The sequence below is a fragment of the Eulemur rufifrons genome, chromosome 30 (assembly GCF_041146395.1).
Source record: "Eulemur rufifrons isolate Redbay chromosome 30, OSU_ERuf_1, whole genome shotgun sequence".
Lineage (NCBI taxonomy): Eukaryota > Metazoa > Chordata > Mammalia > Primates > Lemuridae > Eulemur > Eulemur rufifrons.
Genome location: NC_091012.1, coordinates 30,282,818 through 30,288,817, shown reverse-complemented (window position 1 = coordinate 30,288,817; position 6,000 = coordinate 30,282,818).

The following is a 6,000-nucleotide window of genomic DNA, read 5'->3' as shown; positions in this document are numbered from 1 at the left end:
CATATTTAGGAAATCATTACCTAATTCAAGGTCATAAAGTTTTATAGTTATGTTTTCTTCCAAGAGTTTTATAGCTTTAATGCTTACATTTAGGTCTTTGATCCATTTTTATTTAATTTTTGTATATGGTGTGAGGTAGAGGTTCAATGACATTCTTTTGCATGTTGGAATCCAGTTGTCCTAGCACTAAAAGTTTTATCCTAGGAGTATTTGTTTAAAATACTATTATTTTCCTATTTTTATCATCTTAGAACCCTTGTTGAAATCAATTTACCATAGATGTACAGGTTTATTTCTGGATTCTAACTTTTATTCCATTGTTCTATATGTCCATCCATTTGCCAGTGCCACATAATTTTATTTACTGTAGTTTTGAAGTAAGGTTTGAAACTGAGAAGTATGAGTCATTCAACTTTTTAATTTCTCAAGAATGTTTTGGTTATTTGAAATAACATGTTAATTTTAAGGTCAACTTGTAAATTTCTGAAACATAAAAGGGAGCTGGAATTTTTACAGTGATTGCATTGAATGTGCAGATCACTTTAAAAAGCATTCTCATCATTAAGTATTCCAATTCATGAACATTTGCTATCAGTGCACTTATTAATACATTTTAGTTTTTCAGTAATGTTATTACTTTCTGTGTATAAGACTTGTACTTTTTGTTAAATTTATTATGATATATTTTATTGTTTTTGATGCTATTGTACATGAAATTTTTCTTGATTTTTTGAACTACTTATTTTTAGCATATACAAATTCAATTAATTTTCATATGTTGATCTTATATCCCACAACCTTTCTGAACTTATTTATTGGTTCTAATAGATTTTTTTTAATGTGTGTGGATTTCTAATGATTTTCTATACATAAGATTATGTCATCAGAAAACACAGATAGCCTTTTTATTCCTTTCCCATCTTGATTTTTTCCCCTAATTGTCCTGACTAGGACTGCTAGTAAAATGCTGAATAGAAATTGTGGGATAGGCATCTTGATCTTATGTTGAAATCTGCCAGTCTTTTACTGTTAAGTGTGATGTTAGCTGTGGGTTTTTCATTGATATACTTTATCAGGTTGAGAATATTTTTTCTGTTCCTAGTATTAATACATTGAATATTTTTATTATATAAAACTGTTGAATTTTCTCAAATTTTTTCTGCATAAATTGAGATGACTATGTGATATTTTCTATTAATATGGTTTATTATATTGATTGATTTTCATGTGTTGAACCAACATACATTTCTGTGATAAGTCCCAATTGTTCATGATGAATAATCCGTTTTATGTGTTTGCTGGATTTCGTTTGCTAATATTTTTGAGGAATTTGTCTATATTTGTTAAGGCTGCTGGCAGAAACACGTAAGGTTTAAGTCTGTTATCCACCATGATTTGATTTTTGTGAAAAGAATCAGGGGAAAAGAATCCTCATTCAATAAATGGTGCTGGGAAAATTGGATAGCCACATGTAGAAGACTGAAACAGAGTCAGCACCTTTCACCTCTCACAAAAATCAACTCATGGTGGATAAAAGACTGAAACCTAAGGCGTGAAACTGTAAGAACTCTAGAAGAAAATGTGGGAAAAACTCTTAAAGACATTGGCCTAGGCAAAGAATTTATGAAGAAGACCCCAAAGGCAATCACAGCAACAATAAAAATAAATGAATGGGACCTGATGAAATTAAAAAGCATCTGCACAGCCAAAGAAACTATCATGAGAGCAAACAGACAACCTACAAAATGAGAGAAAATATTAGCATGTTATACATCCGATAAAGGACTGATAACTAGAATCTTTTTAGAACTCAGGAAAATCAGCAAGAAAAAATCAAACAACCCTATCAAAAAGTGGGAAAGGGACATGAACAGAAATTTTCAAAAGAAGACAGACTAATAGCTAAGAAACATATCAGAAAATACTCAACATCTCTAATTATCAGGGAAATGCAAATACAAACCACAGTGAGATATCACTTATCTCCAGTGACAATGGCCTTTATCAAAAAGTCCCAAAACAATAAATGTTGGTGTGGATGTGGAGTGATAGGAACACTCATACACTACTGGTGGGACTGCAAAGTTCTATAACCTCTGTGGAAAGCAATATGGAGATACCTCAAAGACATACAAGTAGAACTCCCCTTTGATCCAGCAATCCCATTACTGGTCATCTACCCAAAGGAACAAAAGACATTCTATAAAAAAGACATCTGCACTAGAATGTTTATAGCAGAACAATTCATAATTGCAAAGATATGGAAACAACCCAAGTGCCCATCAATCCATGAGTGGATTAATAAAATGTCATATATGTATACCATGGAGTTATATTCAGCCACAAAAAATAGTGGTGATGTAGCACCTCTTGTATTATCCTGGAGAAAGCTAGAACTTATTCTACTAAGTGAAGTATCCCAGGAATGGAAAAACAAGCACCATATGTACTCACCATCAAATTGGTTTTAACCGATCAAGACTTAAATGCACATATAGTAATAACATTCATCAGGTATCAGAAAGATTGGAGGGGGGAGGAGGAGATGGGTATATACATACCTAATGAGTGCAGTGCTCACTCTCTGGGGAATGGACATGCTTGAAGCTTTGACTCAGGGGGGGCAAGGGCACTATAGGTAACCTAAGCATTTGTACCCCCATAATATGCTGAAATAAAAAAAGAAAAAAGAAAGAAAAGGAGAAATTAGTACTGATATCACAGAAACACAAAATATCATCCATGATCACTATTAAAACCTTCACCCACACAAACTATAAGACCTGAGGGAAATGTATAAATTCTTGGACACATAAAACCCCCGAACCCTGAATCAGAAAGAAATAGAAATTCTGTACAGGCCAATAATGATTTGCAAGATTGAAACAGTAATAAAATATCCCGTAACAAAATAAAGTCCTGGCCCACATAGATTCATAGTCTAATTCTATAAGACCTACAAAGAAAAACATGTACCCATACTACTGAAACTGTTCCACAGCAATGAGAAGGAGGGAACTGCCCCTAACTCATTCTGTGAAGCCAGTATTCTAAAGCCATAAAAGGACACAATGAAAAAGGAAACTACAGACCAATATCTCTTATGAACATAGATGAAAAAATCCCAAGAAAATACTAGCAAACCAAATTCAACAGCACATCAAAAAGATAATCCAGTATGACCAAGTGGGTTTTATCCAAGGAATGCAATAATGTTTTAATATATGCAAATCAAGAAATATGATTCACCACATAAACATAAGTAAAAGAGAAAGACAACATGATCATTTCAATAGATGTAGAAGAAGCATTTGATAAAATCAAGCTCCCATTCACGATAAAAATGACTAGGCATAGAAGAAACATACCTCAAAATAATAATAAAACTATATATGACAAACCCACACCCAATATCACAGTGAATAGCATAAAGTTGAAAGAATTCCCCTTAAGAACTAGAACAAGAAAAAGGTGCCCACTGTCACCGCTTGTATTCAACATAATACCAGAAGTTCTAGCTAGAGAAATCAGGCAAGAGAAAGAAATAAAGGGCATTCAGATGGGAAAAAGAGGAGGCCAAACTATCCCTGCTTGCTGACAATATGAACTTGTGTCTAGAAAACTTTAAAGATACCATCAAAAGATTTGTAGAATTGATAAATTTATCAAAGTTTCAGGTTATAAAATCAATATACATAAATCATTAGCATTTCTATATACTAGTAACAGTTAAGCTGAGAGTCAAATACAGAACTCAAAAATATTTACAATAGTTGGAAAGAAAATAAAATACCTATACATAAATGAGCAGGTGAAAGACCTCTACGAGGAGAAATACAAAATACTGATGAAAGAAATCATAGATGACACAAACAAATGGAAAAACATGCCCTGCTCTTGGGTTTAAAGAATCAACATTGTTAAAATGTCCATACTGCCCAAAGTAATTTACAGATTCATTGAAATTCCCATCAAAATATCAATGCCATTTTTCACAGATCTAGAAAAAATAATCCTAAGCTTCATATGGAACCAAAAAGGAGACTGAATAGCCAAAGCAATCTTAAGCAAAAAGAACAAATCTGGAGGCATCACATTACCTGACCTCAAATTATACCACAAGTCTACAGTCATGAAAAGGGCATTGCACTGGTATAAAATAGACATATAGACCAATGGAACAGAATAGAGAATGTGCAAATAAAGCCATATAGCTAAGACCATAGGATTTTAGACAAAGCAGACAAAAACATACACTGAGGCAAAGGATGCCCTAGTCAATAAATAGCTGGGAAAATTGGAGTGCCACAAGCAAAAGAATGAAACAGGACCCTTATCTCTCATCATATACAAAAATCAACTCAATATGGATTAAAGACTTAAATGTAATACCTTAAACTAGAAAAAATTCTAGAAGAAAATTTAGGAAAAACTCTCCTAGACATTGGATGGTACAAAGGCTATCTATGTAACCTAAACATTTGTACCCTCATAATATTGTACAATTATATATGTATACACACACACACATGTATTTATATATAGTTAATATCCAATATCTATAAAGAACTCAAAAATCAGCAAGATAAAAACAAATAATTCCATCAAAAAGTGTGAAAAAAAACACGAGTAGAGTTTTTCAAAAGAAGATATAAAAATGGACAACATGCATGAAAAAATGCTCAACTTTACCAATCATCAGGGAAATGCAAATTAAACCACAATGAAATACCATCTTCCCCCTATCAAAATGGTCATTATTAAAAAATATAAAAACAATAGATGTTGGCATGGATTCAGACAAAAAGTGTGGCTTATACAGTGCTGGTAGGACTATAAATTAATACACCCTCTTTGGAAAGCAGTCTGGAGATTTCTCAATGAACCAAAAGGAGACCTACTATTTATCCAGCAATCTCACTATTGGGTATTTACCTACAGGAAAAGAAGTCATTATATCAAAAAGACACCTTTACTCAAATGTTTATCATAGCACAATTCACAATTAGAAAGATATGGAATCAACCTAAATGCCCATCAATTCATGAATAAAGAAAATGTTGTATATATATGTGTGTGTGTGTGTGTGTGTGTGTATGTATGTATGTATACACACACACGCTATTCTGCAATATTAAATAATGGAATTATGTCATTTGAAGCAACTTGGATTGAACTGAAGGCCATTATCCTAGTGATGTGTCTCAGGAATGGAGAAACAAACACCATATGTTTTCACTGATAAGTGGCAGCTCAAGGATGGGTACACATGAGCACAAAGTTGTGTAAAGGTAATTGGAAACTAAGAAGAGGGGAAGATTGGAGGGGATGAGGGATAATAACTTACCTATAGGATAAAATGTACACTATTCTTGTGATGGGCACACTAAAAGCCCTGACTTCAGCATTATACAATTTTTCCATGTAACAAGAGTTCCTATATCCCCTCATATTTTGAAACAAAATTATTTAAAAAAAAAGAAAAAATGTTGCAAAAACTGAGGCCAAGATTACCCATCAGATGAGTAGCAAACCCATACATGGTATCGAGAGTTCTTGTATTTTGAATCATCTGTTTGATAAGACAAGAATGGGTATAATAAAATTTATTTCTTAAATCCACATAAACTCGGTAAAATAAACTCCTGACACTTAATAGGGCAAGTTTAACTTGTGTGCAAAACTCAGCCATGCACAAATACATATTTCCCAGCCATGTTAGATCCAAGGAATATTTTCAATATTCCCTATGGAAAAATCACTCTTTTACTAATCTAACATTGTGTGAAACCACCAATTTCTAATTGACTGGTTGTTGGCCAATATGAGAAGCAGGTTCTATGACCATAGGGAAGTCAAGGAGCTTTGAAACTAAAGACTTTGGAAAACAGATCCCAAACTGTTTTTTTTTTTCCCTATAGTGATGACTTTTACAGAGAGATAGTTGGAAAAGAAATGAGTTAACACCTGTCTTCGAACTACTATACAGCAGGAATTTGC